Below are 18,793 nucleotides of genomic sequence, written 5' to 3'. Positions count from 1 at the left end.
ATATTGCCCATCAGTTTCAAGTGAAACAATGATTATTTCCTCCCTAAAAATTAGAAATTAGCATTGTTTAATACTATATGGTTCAGTCAAGTGGGCCATTATTGTCAAATCTGTAAAAAATGAAATGTTGTAAAATTTTAACAATAAAAAACAAAAGAAATAGTGAGTGATGGACATCATCGACTGACTCATTTGTATGTCGCTGAGTTGTGCATATCTTTGTTTTGTGAAAAATAAGCCATTGAAAGCCTTTGAAATGCTATAACTTTCTTAATTTACATCCGATTTTGATGAAATTTTCAATGTAATGCTAGTTTGATTTTTCTCTATTTTTTAAATCAACATTTTCCGGGATGGACTTGACCTTGAAGCGCCATGAGCACCAATGGGTGGATCTGTACCCTTTATCAGCAGTCACTATAATTATCATCAGTATTAATATCATTATTTAAATGAAAATACACTGTAGGAACTAAATGTGCTTACATCCATGCATCATTTAACTTTAATGAGCAATTGTCTGATTAAAATCCCTTAAAATAATTTTCATTGAAAAGTTACACGAAAACGTAAGTTAAAAAAACAGTTTTCCCCCGTTTGCTTATGATAGCTGTCCACTGCATTTTAATTTTTTCAAGTGTTATCGCTTGTTTGTATGTAAATTATGTCTACTATCTATCATAATTATGTAACCGTCACAATTAGTAATATCATTTTGTATGTTTAAATATGCATAACAATAAATGTGATTAATGTGTTAAATATCAATAAACACTTTGTTTAAAATGGTTATCAATATGTAAAATGTTAGTATTATTTATTTCCGAGTTTAGTTTTTAGCTATTAAAAGCTAATGGAGGCATCGAAACCCATAGTTTAACTTAGAATTTCGAAATTGGACAGAGTATGTTTGTTTTAAATTTGCGATCACACATCCTGTACAAGGCTAACAAATAATTTCATCACGGCCTTCGAAGCTTAGATCTTCAAATGAAGAAATTAGTTGCAAAAGGGGTTAGGTACACTTTGGATCATTTCGAGAAAAACCGTGTTTTTCATTCTCACTTACTGCAATATTCTTATGAGAAACTAAACTGTCATTATGTACTACCCTATAATTATGTATCTGAGTAATAATTATTTCACCCTATAATAATGTTATATTTTGTGTATTATGCATTCATATTGAAGATATTCTGTTTATGTCCAACTTATCATTTGATTACAATTCATAATTATTTGTATAAACTTAACTTTTTTGTATTATCACCTGGTAATAATTACGATTATTATGTTTTATGTATTATTCATGTAAATGTATACTAAGATTGGGTGCCTTTTACTTTGTACATTTTATTCATGGCACGGCCCCAATGCAAATCAGACTCTGTATCTGTTTGGGTTTTTTACCGTGTGAAAATAAAATTTATTTATCTATCTATCATGTGAACATGAAATTGGGTATAAAAGAAATCTACCTGTCTTTATTTTTTTTCTATATATACTTTTAAAAATTATAATTGTGGACCTAACCCCGTTTGCAAGTAAACTGAAATGAATCCGATCTATTTTGATTAAAAAAGTTATTTTTCTTTGCCACTTTTATTCACGTTTTCATGTGAATTTCAAATTGTCTTTGTTTTGATCAGAGAGACTAAAAATTTAGAGGTTTTGAAACAGAAAACAATAACATTTATGAACAATGGAACTTACCCCTTTTGACAAATGAGCTCTTCAGAAGAGTTTGTTTGCAAAAGGGGTTAGGTCCACTCCAAGAAAATAATTTATTTTATTCTCCCATATTGCAATATTTTTATGCGAAACTAAATTTTCATGATACCCTACCATGAGAACATAAAATTGGGTATAAAATAAATCTACCTGTCTTTATATTTTTTAAAATATTCTAAAAAAAAAAAAAATTATATGTGGACCTAACCCCTTTTGCAACCAAACTGAAATGGACCTAAACCCTTTAAAAACAAAGTTATTTTTCTTTGCCATTTTAGATCACTTTTTAATGGGAATTTCTAATTTTCTTTGGTATCACCTTATAGAGCTACTAAAAATCTATACATTGAGACAAAAAAAAATTGATGAAAAATAGACCTAACCCCTTTTGCAAGTGAGCTCTTCAAATACAAGTATGTGAATATTCACTCCCACCTCAGAACAATACAAAAGTCTATACCTTGATATATTTGGGGGTATTTTCACTGTCAACTAAAGTAATGAAACTATTGTAATCTTTGTCCGTAAACTGACCACATCGTTTAACTGCTGAAGGCAACCATCTATCAGTGGAGGTGCTGTGGCTGAGTAGTCTAAGGCGCCTGGCTATACATGGAAAGTCTGGGGTTCGATCCCGGCTACCACTGGCGTAAATCCCGGGGGGATGGGGGGGATATATCCCCCCCCCCCCACTTTTCGAGGAGGGGGGGTGGCCTGTACAAACATCCCCCCCCCCACTTTTTACGAAAGAAATGGAAAAAAAACACAAGAGATAATTGTTTTATTGGTGAAGATTCTTCCTGAAATACCGCTTAACAAATAAAACAATATTATTGAATCATAAAATGCAAATAAAGAGCCAGTTCACCATTTCCAAACGAAATATTTATGTCCTTATTATAACATTGAAGAGAAACTCCCGTTTCTTCCAATTCATCAATGTTGGGGTCTTTGGGAATGGGTTAAGATGGAATGTCAATTCTTTTTTAATGTAATCTCTAAAAAAAACATTAAACCATCATGGGGTAAAAAAAGATAATAATATTGGAGGGGTATTTGCCATATGGACATACAGTGGCGTAACTACGGGGGGGGGGGACATGGGGGGCACGTGCCCCCCCTTCCCAATCGGCTGACCAAAAAAAACGGGGAAAAGGAGAAAAGAGGGAGAAAGGAAGAGAAGCGTATAGTGGGAAAGAAGAAAATATTATTCATTATAATGTTATATTATAATTATTATGTTATGTTACATTGCATAAGAAACATTTTTATCATAACTTCATGAAACATATTTTGCCCAGGGCCTACGTATTCATTGTTCCTGGCGCTTGCATTGTCTGTTAACGAGATATATAATCCTGTTGTACTGAAACATCCCGTTTTCAAGTCAATATAAACCAAATATATTTCCTAGCACTTAGGTTATCATTTTTTTTATGTAGTGACATATGCTTCTTTTTCATGACTCAAAAAGTGATTGCCCCATGTTAAGGTCTTCGTATATATGAAACATTTCCTGTGCGTGATTACGTTCGCATTAGTAGATTGGTAAGATATGTCTGCTCTTCATGAATTCCTAAAATCAGTCCTTAAAATGTCCCTTCTTCTGATCTGAATATCAAAAATTTTCAGCTCGCGCTTCGCGCTCGCATCATTTGGATGTTGAAATACGTATGGTCCTAGTTAATTCCTACAAAGAAACCTTAGAATGCCCCACTTCAGGTCTGAATTATCTAAATTTTCAGCTCGCGCTTCGCGCTCGCAATATTTGATTAGTGAGATGCGTATGATAATCATGATTGCAATGACTACAAAAAGTGTTTCATGTGTTCAGATGTAATTCTTATAAACCAGCAAGCGCTTGGCACTCGCATTAGATGACTATGGTGAGATATGCATACTCTTAATGGATTCCTAAAATATATTCCTCAAAATCTCGCTGTTTGGGGTCAAAATATACGAAAACTTCAGCTCGCGCTTCGCGCTCGTATTGTTTAGCGAGACAGTAACCTATCATGATTACACAAAATTGATTATAATGTATCTTTTTAGGTGTGAATATAAAAAAAAATTCAGCTCGCGCTTCGCGCTCGCATTATTTGATCAGTGAGATGCATATCCGTTTAATGACATTGTCCAGAAAATGTCCTTATTAGGTCAGTATAACTGGCAACTGAGCACGCTCGATCACTCAGTGATTCAAACATTTCGCTGGTGCCCCCCTCCCCAATGCCGTGACCCACGGTACGCCACTGTGGACATATCAATGACAATTCCTTGCATAATTATCTAAAAACATGATTGCAAAAAAATGCCAAAATATTTCAGTCATCCCCCCACCCATCAACACGGATTTACGCCAGTGCCGGCTACAACACCTATATGCTCTTTTATCCTGCATTTAAATAAAATGAAATGCTTTACGCATTATTTGTAACTAGGTGTGCACTTGTAAAAAAAAAACGACTGAGTTTGTTTGGCAAGCTGAGGTAAAGTAATATCGAAAGATGGCGCTGTCGCGATACGCAGAAGCTTGAACACTGCAAGAGTTCCCAACGGTAGGCATTCGAGTCCTCTTAACCCTAAAAGGATTAGAGGGCATGATGCCACCCCCCCCCCCTACCTTAACGCTTCAAGCGATATTTCCGAAACGCCTAAATATCCCGGGGGGCCACTTCCATTGACGAGTGGATACCATGCGCGACCACGGGGTCTTGAAAAGCACCCTAAACACGTATTTTCCATATTCTGAAAATGCACCCCTTAACAAGTATTGGCGTGTGAAACCCTACCCTTAACAAGTATTGGAAACACATACTATTGGCAAGTATTCCCAGAACTGAGCCCCTAAACAAGTACAGCGATGTACTTTCCATATTCTGAAAATGCACCCCTTAACAAGAATTGGAAACAAAACGATACTCTTAGCAAGTATTCCCTGAAATGAACCCCTTAACAAGTACAGAGGTATTTTATTGTTATGTCATGCACGCGTCCGTCGGTCGTCGGTTTTACTGAGACACCATTATTTTGGTTTAGTACGGCCCCACCTTCCACACCTCGCGCAAATCGGACTCTAAACACGTAGTGTTGGGGCAAAAAGGACATCCTTTATAAAACATTTTGATTTTGTTTTATCATCCCCGCACATTTGACCCTAAACACGTATATTTTTCCTAGCGAAATAGATACCCTTTTTTCAATATTTTTGTGTTTTTGACACCCTTATCACGTTACGTACGTAAGGTGCCCTATCTTAAAAAAGACATCCTTTTTACGTGTTTTTTTGGTCGCGCATGGTATCCACTCGTCAATGTAAGTGGCCCCCCGGGCTAAATATAGCGCCGCAAAATTTTATGACTTTTGCTTTAAAGTCTCCCGCAGCTTTTGAGACAAAATTCGCGACATTATACAAATAATGCATCCAGCCGAGTGCGTTAGTGGAAATGCAGAGCACGCGAGGTTTCTTTAGATAGGTGCCGCACTGTGCACGAGCCGCTGGCGGCCCGGGGGGGCCACTTACATTGACGAGTGGATACCATGCGCGACCAAAAAAAAACACGTAAAAAGGATGTCTTTTTCACGATAGGGCACGTTACGTACGTAACGTGATATGGGTGTCAAAAACACAAAAATAATGAAAAAAGAGTATCTATTTTGCTAGGAAAATTACGTGTTTAGGGTCGAATTCGCGGGGATGATAAAACAAAATTAAAATGTTTTATAAAGGATGTCCTTTTTGCCCCAACACTTCGTGTTTAGAGTCCGATTTGCGCGAGGTGTAGAAGGTGGGGTCGTACTAAACCAAATAAGGTAAAGCCGACGACCGAAGGACCCGTAACAATAAAACATTCCTGTACTTGTTTAGGGGTTCATTTCAGGGAACATTTGCCAAGAGTATCGTTTTGTTACCAATACTTGTTAAGGGTAGGGTTTCACACGCCAATACTTGTTAAGGGGCGCATTTTCAGAATATGGAAATTACGTGTTTAGGGTGCTTTTCGAGACCGCATGGTCGCGCATGGTATCCACTTGTGAATGGAAGTGGCCCCCCGGGGGCTGGCGGCGAGTCCCCAGTGTGCACCACCTGAAGAAACTGAGCTTTCTCTGCATTTACTTTTACGCACGACAGAGCAAGTGCATTAATTGTTTTATAAAATAGCAAAACAGAAACAAATTCTTAAAAAGTTATAGTACAGTTTTGTTGGACTTCTCCCGGGACTTCTACCGCACTGGTTTGCTTGAGCGTGCAATGTCAATTTTCGTTTCGCACGTTTTGCACTGCAGTGCAATGCACAAAAAAAGTTGGATGTCATGTGACGCGTATTGGCCAATCGCGATGCTTGAAATAATACACCTAATTCATAAACGGGTTTAGCATCACGACGCCACGTGACTTTTTATGAGACAATATCGTGCCGAAAATGACTGGTTTTTTTTTAACTTCGTGTACAAAGTCTATGGGAAATTCATAAAAGGGTAATTTTGTTGTAATTGGTCTGCTTAATTAATTTTAGGTTTAATTTAGTTGTGAAATGGTATGTGATAATTTCCATTGAAAAAAAAATGAAAAGAAAAAGAAAAACTTTTCGTATATTAAAATCTGATTTGTGTTTGTTTTCTTCAAAACAGTCTAAAACTATTGCCTATTTATTCTGGGAACAGTGTTGCCATTTGAAAATTTGGGGATTTTGAAAAGCCTTTTGTTTAGGGATTGAAAATAATTTTGGGGGATGAAAATAAATTTGGGGATTTTCAAGCAGTTTAGGGGATTTTTGAAGGTTTCGGTGAAAAGCACTAAGATTTTTTTTATTTTCAAGTTTTCAGTAATATGATGCTAATAATAGTATACAATCTATTGTAGATCATAGAATTTACATCACGCATTTCCTACGCAATTCAACTGATGTATTCATTGCATTGAAATTAGTTGGCTGTACGATACAATGGTAGTGTTGCAAATCTACTTTGAATCGAAAAAAACAAATCTGATATGTAAGGTGTGAACAAACAAGCACATATTAACTATAGTTTTGGGCTAAAACCATGATAAATGTCCTCACTTTTTCAGAAATTATTGTGATTACAAAATTTAGGGATATAGAGTCCAATTTGGGGATTTTTCGAGTGCCTTTTGGGGATTTTCTTCAGCTTGGACTTCTTCACTCGTCGATTTTTAGATGATTAAAAAATTCACTCTCAAAAATTGAAATAAAAGAAATCTTTCAGTAAGTTTGTATATGGTATACCAGGTAGAAATTATTTTTTTTTTTGGTGATATTTTGTATAATAAATATGATATATTTTAACTAGGTATTTGAATGGTTGTTTATCGTTTTCACAATGTCCAAGAAATTAAAATATCAGCATAAGATAGAACGCGTTATGAGCACGCAAGAAATATATATATTTTGTTTGCTATATATATGTAATATTGTTTGTAAAATATTACATGCACTTTGCATTTGATGAAATTATTTGTGGAGAAATATTGAATAAAGACTTTCTTTTTCCATTCTGTATATTTGCAAACAATCTGTATATCTCCAAGCAGTCTGTAAGTATATTTAAGCACACTATGGTAAACAATTCTAGCTCCCAGGCCTGATGAAATGCGACTGAAGCAAGTTCCGCTCCACGTAGGTTTATATGCGGATGATGCAGACGCCAGAGGACGTTGAGATGTCCGTAGCAGCGGCGTAACAGGGGTCGGTGGCCAGGGGGGGCAAGAGCCAAAAATTTCCCGGTCATATCATGGAACAGGCAATGGCGTCATAAGGCAAAAATTTTGAGGGGGGCGATATGGCGTATCGGGCAAATATATATATATATAAACGAGCGAGCAAGCAAAAAATGTTGACATTTTTATTGCAAAAATCAAATTTTGTGATAGATTTTGACATAATGTTAAAAAGATGATATCATATTCACCCTCCTCTCTTTCCTTTTTTCTCTCTTTTTTGTACGCCACGGTGAACAGGATTTTTTTTATGATTGTGAGTATCAGGGCGAAGCTCTATATGCTCGAGGGAGCCGAGTATGGCGCTTATGGCAAGAAGTAGCTTAATATAGGTCCCGAGCGAGCGAAGCGAGCGAGATAAAAAAAATCACCTTTTCATGAGAATCTAACATGAAGATAGATTTTAACGTGATATTCAGAAAAATATAATACACTTTCCTTTCTTTCCTCATTTTTTTTTTGTTTGGTTGTAGAACTTTTGGGGGCCATGGTCCAAACTCATCCATATAACAGTGCTTTATGGGTGGGGTCCAGGGCAGAGTCCCGGAACCTCTTGATATCAATGCCATTTTAAACCTTACAGATGGCCACTTATTTTAATCAAATTGCGTGTATATTTATATAGCTTTAACACAACACATAAATTCAATGCAGTTGTGTATCGTAATCATCCAAATATTGTGAGGGGCACACCACAGCAAATGTGGGAAAATTTGTATAAAGTCGCCAGCGAGCGAAGCGAGCCAGAAAAAAAATGGCCTGTTAAACTGAAATTCTAATTATGTGATTAATTTTTACATCATTATAGCAAATATCATGTCATGTATTTGTTATAGCAAATATCATGTCATGTATTTGTTTTCATTCATCTCATTTCGCTGCCTCCTTTATTTTCTTTTCCGGCCCTTGGCTGTAAAACCACCCCCCCCCGTACGCCAGTGCTTCAACGCAAAGCTTAATGCAGGAAGGGTCCATATAGGGGCTCGTTATAGAACCCATTAAAGGTTACAGATGAAGAGCCCCCACTGCACGGGGTCTTGACTCTTGGACAGAGCATTTGGATATTTAGCAAGTTTATGATAGACTTTCATACGAAATGGATAAATAGTGACATATTGACCAAGATAAAGGAAAGGAATGAAATAAAAAACCGTGCTAAATCTTCGAAATCTGACAGTGACTGGATATTATACAGAAAACTTAGAAATACTGTCACAGATATGATACGAAAGGCAAAAAAGCAATATATTTCAGAGATAATCTTGATCAACAAAGGGAATTGTTCTGCTATGTGGAAATCTTTACGATGTATGCTTCCTAATAAAAAACACAAGAAGTTAATTCAAAAACTGTCTTTTAATGGTAAAGATATTTTGGGATTTAAGGAAATTGCCACACGCTTAAATGATCACTTCGTTGACCTGGCAGCTAAACGCAAAGAAAGGTTTACCTTTGAAGACAATATGGATCAATACTTAAACAAAGTATCAACCACTTTCAGTTTTAAGCCGATCTTAAGTCGAGATGTTAAAAAAACACATCAATGAAATTGCAAGTAATAAGGCCACTGGCCTGGATCAAATTCCAGCACATGTAATTAAAGAAGGTATTGACTACATCATTACGCCATTGACACATATTGTCAATACTTCACTGTCCACAGGGAGGATTCCTGATGCATGGAAAAGGGCTCGTGTAACGCCAATCTTCAAAAGTGGTGACAATACTAATCCGTCAAACTATAGACCAATCTCAGTACTCCCGGTTTTGTCTAAAGTCTTAGAAAAGATTGTGTTTAATCAAGTGTATAACTACCTGTCAAACAATAGTTTGCTTGATCCATGCCAGCATGGTTTTCGTCCAGGCCACTCAACAACCACTGCCTTGTTAAATATTACTGATGATTTTGCTAACAAAATTGATCAAGGTTACGTTATTGGTATGGTCACTATAGACCTAGAGAAGGCATTTGATTTAATATCGTCTGAATTACTGTTAAAGAAATTATCTTACTTTGGATTTGATCAGGATGCAGTAAAATGGTTTCGCAATTATCTATGGTAGGCAGCAATCAACGGTTGTCAATGGTAATATGTCAGGTTTTCGTACTGTTGAAAGTGGAGTGCCTCAGGGGAGTATCCTAGGCCCCCTCCTCTTTATAATCACTCTAAATGATTTGGTCAGATCTGTAGAGCAATGCTCCCTCTCTTTATATGCAGACGACACATGCATTTACTTTGCATCTAAAGAGCCCAGAAATTTAGAAATGACTATTAACAGAGATTTGAAGTTAATTTCTAAATGGTTCTCTAATAATGAACTATTAATCAACATCGATAAGTGTCAATTTATGTTATTAGGATCTAAAGCAAAACTCCGTCTATTTGATAATATAAAAATACAAATGCAAACTTATGAATTGCAAAGGGTAAGCCAATGTAAATATCTTGGTGTAATAATAGACAGCTCCCTAACCTGGACCCCCCAAATTGACAGTGTTCGGAAGAAAGTTTTACAGACATTTTATTCTTTAAAACGCATTCGATGTTATATACCCCAAAACACAGCTCTTATGTTGTATAAGGCTTTAATCCAACCGATATTTGACTATTGTTGTACAATCTGGAGAAATGGCAATAAAAGCCAACTAAATCGTCTCCAAGTTCTACAAAACAGGGCACTGAAATCTGTCTTAGAAGTAAACAGTAGATTTAGTACAGCGATTATATATGCCATTTTAAAAGTTGATCAACTCAACAAGAGATGGAACAATCAGTCAATTTTTACCATTTTTAAATTGGTCAATAATCTAGCTCCATCTATCCTTTGTACTCGAATCACACTTAAATCACGAGAATATCTTTTAAGAAACATAAACCGACAAATATAATTACCGAGGCCTCATTCTAATTATCTAAAAAAAACAGTCCCCTTTATTCAGCTTCTAAATTATTCAATAACCTACCCGCAACAACCCGATTAGAAAAAAACCCGGCTACATTTGCACGTCTCATATCACTTTCTTAATTTAATTCTCCACCCCGGTCACCCTTGATGATGCCGCATTATATATCTTCATTTTTTTATGTTTAATTTTGACATAAATTTGTATATTATTTTCGTCTATTTATTTTTCATTTTTGTTTACTCCAATTTTACTTTTGCCAATTGTATTTTACCCATGTTTTGATATACTGTATTTTGTTTTTCGTTTTTATTTTTGTATGCTTGTTTTATGTTGATATTATTTGTTATTATCATTTGTCCACGGCCTTGCTGAAAAGCAGCTTCTAGCTGAAAGCAGGCTTTTTAACCGTGATTAAATAAATAAAATACAAATAAATACCATCCATTTTTCTTCCCGCTCGTTATCTCAATCCTCGGCAGCCCGGTATTGTACGTTATCTTGTCCCTATTCTTTATTTTCCAATTTAGATTTTGGCTAATTCCATTCTGCCGTTATTTCCCGCTTTTGTTTGCCTTTTTGTCATCTTTAATTTATTTCCCTGTCTTACTAATCATGCTAATGTATTTGTATATCGGGGCGAATTGTACTTTCTCACTTGTTCTTTTTTCCTTCCTTTTCCCGTTATCTTTCCGTTTTCCCTTTTTTATGTTTTTTCTTAGTTTTCTTTTCCCTTTTCCTTTCCCTCTCCCCTTCCCCTTTCCCCTTTTTTCTTTCCTTTTCCTTTCCCTTTCTTCCCCCTTTTTAAAAAATTATTTTCCCGGTGAGCTCCGCCAGGGGGGGGCAGCTTGCCCCCCCCCTGCCCCCCCCCCCCCCGCCTGTTACGCCACTGACTTATACCACAACTTTAAACCTTTAAAGTTTAAAGTTTAAAGTTAAATCCGACTTCAGAATACGGGCCATAGTGTATAAAAATGAGTTCACTTATTTAACTGTACTACCTCTCTCCTAAGACCTCATTGTCTTCGTTTTTGTTATATATTAATTTGTATGATTTTGATGTGTTCCATTTACATCAGAAGGACCATTGTTTTTGTTTTATTTTAACATGAGCCTCTCTTGACAAGCAGGTTAGCTTTCAGTGACTCCCCCACTTCGTATGATATTATGTTGATTGTTTTTACATGTATTATAATTTGTTTTTAAATGGAAATAAATAAAAACAAGGAAAAGGCCAGTAAGTGTATAATTAAAATTCCAGTATTATATTTATGATATGTTTAAAAAAAATTGTGCGTCAAGGTATAATTAGACTGGGCATCCTAACGATATAAAATCAATTCGTAGAGTATAAATGTCTGTTAGATGTCAAACTTCTTCTCAGTCATTGCTCTGTAAATTAAAAGATTGTTCCACTACTGCATTTTGAAGATTTTTAACTTCTCAAAGGGCCACTACCAAAAAAAAAATACCCAGAGAGAGAGGTTCGAGAAAAAAAATCTGAAATTGTAAAACTCGCCTTTTGGCGCTAATTACTGTTTAAAAGGCATTTTTGCGAGATGTTGCGAGCCTGAGTCGCAAGCTCAAACTTTGGACATTCAATATAATAGGACATAAAAATAGGATATTCCGAGCAGTTTTTCTTTAATCATGAAAAAGATGAATATCTAACTAAATAATTAATGCGAGCGCGAAACGCAAGAGGAAAATTTTAATATACTTACCAGAAAAGGAACACGTTTGCATTTAGTGACTCATGAACGGGATACAAATCTCACCAATCAAATAATGCGAGCACGAAACGCGAGCTGAGAACTTTTAATATTCCAACCTGAAAACTGGACATTCTTAGCATTTTTGTAACCTTGAATAAAGGATGAGTACCCAACTAAACTTAACAATAATTGATGCGAGCGCCAAGTGCGATCACAAGAAGAGGGCATTTCTAAGCTAAAACATATATGTTTTACGTCAAAAAGAGTATTTTATTTTGAATAAAAGGGCACATTTCATCATAGACATCGGAAAAAATGATGCTTATAGAATTTAGACGGAAATCCACGGAAATCCAAACGTTTCTAATGTAAATGTAAAAAACATGGATTTTCAGCCTATTTCGAGGAATAATCATCCTATAAACCTCCTGAAAGGTGTCTTTTATCTACTTTGAACACTTTCACACGAAAAAAGAATATATCAGGATTATGTGGGAGCCATTTCAGATTCCTACAAGAAAACCTCCTGTGAAATGGCCTGTTTTTCAACTAGGTTGTCATATACGCGACATTTCGCAAAACGTCACATTTTACGATTTGAGGTAGGAGATTAACAACCTTTATGCAAATTCCAGAATAAAATATTTTGCTGAAGTATTCTTCAAAGTGTTATCTTTCAGCTGGGCATGACAAAAATTAAAAATCTGAAATTGCCCAAAATGACTTTTGGCGCACTTTTGTTTCGCCCCGGCCCACTGTGCGACGTCGTCACTCACTCAGTATTTATTTTGTATTTTATTATTCAATGCTTGGCATCCCAGCTAAAAGTCTTGCTAAAATACTCAGGAATAGCTTGCGGCCGGATACCAAGCGCACTTTTGCCATGTTTGCGCGAAAGTGTAATTTTAGCGTGAAATGTGAAAGGATATAATAAATCACGCATTTTGATAATTTGACTGAATAGGTTAACATTTTTTATTACCTTTGATATTCAAAAAAATTTATTTGGATTTTCAAATTATAAGTCTGATATTACATTTTAAACTTAAATATTACACACAACTATGGCACAATAAAACATAAAACTGCGATTTCCTCAGAAGAAAATTTTGTGAGAACTATCAATAGATTGAAGTTATTTTACATTTAAATTCTTCGATTAAAATGCGTTTACCCATTGAATGTATAAATTGATGTTGCCTTGGTGATACTTGAATTTAATGATAAATATCAACGTTGCAAATGTCCCGTTGTCATGGCAACTGCTTATTTCCCCCCAGATTACCTTTGATAAAAAAAAAAACATTCAAGAGTCTGATTTTTCTTTCATTTCCCCTAATTTGAGGGTGCTAATCAGACTGTATATGCTTGCTGTTAATATATAAATAACATCTTCAGCCATTGTTATGGCAACCAATTAAGATATAATTTACAAAACAAAGAAATAACATTGTAGAAAAGATAATGGACAGGTGGAATATTAAATAAATATCATTCTACATAAGTTTGGAACATAAATTACAGTAAGTGTTTCGCATGAGTTCATTGTAATGATAAAAACTGATGTCTTGGCAATGCTTGAATTTAATGATATTTGATTTTGCAAATGTGTGTCCCGTTGCCATGGCAACTGATCATTTCCTCCCCAGAAAAAACCCATCTGTGATTTTAAAAAAATACATTGTAGAATCTTATTTTTCTTTCATTTCCCCTAAATTTAGGATGCCAAACGTACGCGTACATGTTTTTTTGCTAAATGAATTTAAAAATGTATAAGGCATTGCCATGTCATTAAATAACATCTAATTTACAAAAAATAAAAAAAACTGACAAGATAATGGACAGTTTGAAAACACAATAGAATTAACTCAATATGCGTAAGGTTTGACCTACTTTTTTATTTTTGAACAAAAGTTACAGTAAGTGTTCTAAATGATTTCTTTAGGATGATGAAAATTGCTGTTGTTTTGGTAACGCTTGAACTAAATGATAAATATCAATGTTGCAAATGGCCCCAGAAAGGCACACATTTTGATTTAAAAAACATGTTTATTTTCTTTCCTTTTCCCTAATTTTAGGTGGCTGAACATACATATGTACCTGTTGCTAAATGATAAGCACCATCTTAGTTCATTACCATGGCATCAAGATAAGACCTACAAAAATCACATCATATGCATATACAGAGTAAATAAAAGACATTCTTAAATACTGTAATCACAATTAAAATATCACTGGAGAAAACGAACGAGATACTAGAAACGATAAAGTAGAGAGAGAGTGAGAGAGAGGTTGTGATAGTGAGAAATTAAATGGCGAGTGCATGAGAGTGAAAAATCATATTACATATTTACAATATTAATCTCACTGACTCAGTTTTTACTTTTAGCTCTACCTTATTGCCCGCCACATATATACGCATTTTATCAATAAGTTTCCTGAGCGGGCGATATATTGGGTCCGTGGATAAAAAATGAAAACTTATTGACCAACCATTTGATCACAGTCATAAGCAGGCAACAATGTATTTAAGGTGTCCTGCTCAGATTTCTGATATGGATAAAATACTGTATATAGCACCAAATACACATTCATACACTGTAAAAACTGTGGTGTTAAAACTGACACCAGTTGGCGTTAATAGAGGACCACACCCCGAGGTGTTAAAATTACACCCTAGAGATTGAACATAACACCAAAGAGTGTAAATGTAACAACCAAAGGTGTTGTAATAACACCTATAGGTGTTAAACTAACACCATCAATTTAACACCGGAGTAAAATAACTGGTGTGGTCCTCTATGTACACCGGTTAACACCACATTTTTTGCTGTGTAATGTGCTCAAGGAAACAAGAACGATTACATGGAGAAGGAAAATACAAAGATAACAAGAATAATGACAATGGGAAATCAATTAACAAAGATTGATTGATTGATTGAATCATTTATTTATTTACGGTAAAGCCCTATTCAGCTACAAGGTTATTTTACAAAGGGGCTGTGCCAACAAACAAGAATATATGACAATAAATATGTACAAAATATACAAAGATGAAAATACTGATAATTACAATAAACAAACATATAAGAAAAGAATTAACTTTGCACATATAAATTTGAGAACAAAAATATAACATTCGTTAAAATAAGTCGCTTTGTATTGATATTAATAATAATAAACAAACTACAACAGGCTGAACTAGCTTTATTTTATCTGTTTTTTTTTCTTCAGTTTTTACGCGCCGATTACTCTAAGCCCATTTAATACCGTTGAACAGGATGATCTATGTCAATAAACAGACAATTAATGCGAGCTATAGCACCAGGAGTGACGGGCAAATAGTTGGCGAAGAAGATGGCGAGGTAAAATGTCATCTAGAGGTCAATGGTTAAAAGATGGGAGGCCTGCACGTGTATTATTTTTCTTGTTAAAATAATGTTGAAGCTTTTAACTTGCTCTCACTTCTTTTTTTCTGCAGTGCCAGAATCTCTTGTGATGCTAATGCTGCAAGACAAAACTTCATATCTGCTCTCTGCCGTACGTCACCCATGATGCTATTTCTACTAGGTATCAGTTTGCACAAGGATCATGTTTTTGGTCCAGAATAACTGATTGTTATCTTGCACAAATTAGGCATATAACAATGAAATTCAAAAGGAGATAATAGCTTACAAGTACACATCCATCGACCTAACAAAACTACAGCACCACTTCCAGTTCTTGAGAATCAAGCTGTGCAATTATCAGTAATAATATAGATCCTGGTCTGATATCCCTTGACAGAACATAAGGCGTTCATTGAATGGGCCAGATCAAAGTCTTGAAAATGTCAGAAGGTTTTCAAGAGTTCAATTACTCTTTGCTGAAGTTGAGACACTTAACTTCATCTATGACAAAAGTTGCAGCTCTAATGATTGCCTTATTTTAATTCTTCGTCATTGTCCCTGGCTACATGAAAATGTTCTCGGATGATGCTTGCCATAAGAGTTAGGCCTATCCTTTCCATTTACAGATTAAGTTATAGTGTTATAGTATTGATTGTAGCATTTGGGGTTAGTGACCTATTGCTACAGAGAAATTAGTACCTTGATTTAGATTTATAAAATGCATATCTAAATGCTGCTACTTTAGGTAACTTCACCATTGTCACCATTTCAAATAATATCACACATGATTTTTTTTTTTACACTTTTGTCAATGCATTACAGTATATTATAAGAAAAAGTGCTATTTGATGAATCTTGATCCAATTTTACCTCGAACTTGTATTTTGACATCATCATTGGTCAAGGATTCAACTATTAAATGTGTGTTCTTTTTCCACGCAGGTCAGTCTTTTTCCCATCAGAATCACTATACCTACATGCAGCAATCACGTTATATCGACCTATTTACTTAAATTCCCTGACGTTATTGACATAGTTGATTGACCTTTAACTCCTAAATATATTTTCCATGGCCATTTTTCATCCTTATTTCAGAGTGAAATTATTAGACTTCCAAGTTTTCATTACAAATAGTTATCTGTCTTTCTATTGTTCACAAATAAAATGTGAATATAACGGATTAATTTCTTTTTTTGGGGAATCATGCATGAACATATAAATATTTATCAACTTTTGACCTTTGACTTTGGATATTGGATTATTCTGTATGATTATTTTGAGTCTTTTTTATCTTCTTGCAAAAATTGCTTTTTGACATCAAAATCACCAACATGCAGCGTTTTATCTCTGAGATACCTTTATACGATATATAGCCTATGTAAAAAGGTCACTGACCTTTGACCTTGAACGTTATGGATTAGTATGCATTCTAGGTGATTAACTTTATCTTATTTGACCTTCCTGTAAGAATCTGGGAATTTTGATACAACGATCACCAACCTGTGCCGTTTCATCTCAGAGATACCATTATACCGTATATGGTATACAATGTGAAAAAAGGTCATTGAGCTTTGAAAGGCTTTGACCTTGAATTTCATTCATTTGGTGAATGAGCATTGTAGGTACTTGATTTGATTTCATTTGATCTTCTTGTAAGAATCTGTGCATTATGACACCAAGATCACCAACCTGCGCCTTTTCATCTCAGAGATAGCATTATACCGTATATGATATATAATGTAGAAAAGGGTCATTGACCTTCAGAAGGCTTTGACCTTGAATTTTATTGTTTAATGTGCATTCTGGGTAATTAATTTGATTTTATTTGATCTTCATGTAAGAACCTCTGCATTTTGACACCTAGATCACCAACCTGCATGCACCTTTTCATCTCAGAGATACCATTATACCGTATATGGTATATAATGTAATAAAGGTCATTGAACTTTGAAAGGCTTTGACCTTGAATTTCATGGGTGAATGAGCATTGTAGGTACTTAATTTGATTTTATTTGATCTTCTTGTAAGAATCTGTGCATTTTGACACCATGATCACCAACCTGTAATATTTTATCTGGGAGATACCATTATACAGTATGTACGAAAAGGTCATTGACCTTTGACCTTGAAAAAAAGCACTTTCCCCAACCCGTATTCCTCCTAACTTTTTTTTGGTAAATGTTGACACCCATACCTACTCAAATCAGTCAAAAACCATTTCCAATAATTATATTCCAGTTGGTTACTAATTACGGGATACTAATGGTACAATACACGTGTGATCACTGTTTATTCCTGAATGGTTGACGTTGGAAAACACCCAACCGTTTGCTCAACCTAGACCTATAGTCCAGGATAGAAGAGGCATAACCTTGTTTTTTTATATATACAATATTTTTTGATGGTTTCTTGTCAATTCGAGGGTGCTGATTACGAATCTGAATGATGCCACTCGTGTAACCTTGAGCATTTTCCGCAAATTGGCAAAATCCAATATGGCCGTCAAATTATGCAAATTACCCATGAAAATCCTAAAATTGTCCGCACATTGGCTATGAAATGCATGAAATCGTGTGGCAGGAGTGAAATACTCTCTGAAAAAATAATTTTTGACAAAATATTTATTTTCCTGATATTCAAGATGGCCGCCACAGGCCCTTGTATACTCTATTATGTACAACATGAATAGAGAAAACTAATTTTCACAAAAATGAGCACTAAACTGCAAAAAAATCGCGATGTATGAACGAAGTAATATATGCAAATCATCATTACTAACGAGATATATCATTTATTATGTCATATATGGGAACATTGCTGTATTTTGATATCTAAAATAGCCGCCACTGGCCCAAACAGTATTGCGTATACAATGGCAATGGGGGCCAAACAATTCACAAGAGTGATCACTTAAATGCATATTATTAAGATAAACGAGTGGAATACTGACTAAAAACATAATTGTTAACGAAATATATTATTAATATGCCATGTATGTGATGAACGTTGTATTTTGATATTCAAAATGGCTGCCAAAGGCCCTAAAAGTACTATGTACAATGAGAAAAAGGAGCAAAGAAATCACAAGAGTGAGCACTAAAATGCATATATATGTGATAAATTAATGGGATACTGTCTAAAAACGTGTTTTCTAACGAAATTTATAATTTAGGTTTCAAGTTTATGTTAAATACTGTATTTTGACTTTCAAAATGGCCGCCATAGACATTATAACTGTATTATGTACAATGCAAAGTGGGAAACCAATATTCACTGGAGTGAGCACCATAAATGCACGTAGTAGTGATCTATG

The sequence above is a fragment of the Lytechinus pictus genome, chromosome 5 (assembly GCF_037042905.1).
Source record: "Lytechinus pictus isolate F3 Inbred chromosome 5, Lp3.0, whole genome shotgun sequence".
Lineage (NCBI taxonomy): Eukaryota > Metazoa > Echinodermata > Echinoidea > Temnopleuroida > Toxopneustidae > Lytechinus > Lytechinus pictus.
The sequence above is the reverse complement of the archived record's forward strand: the minus strand, read 5'-3'. Positions refer to the sequence as shown.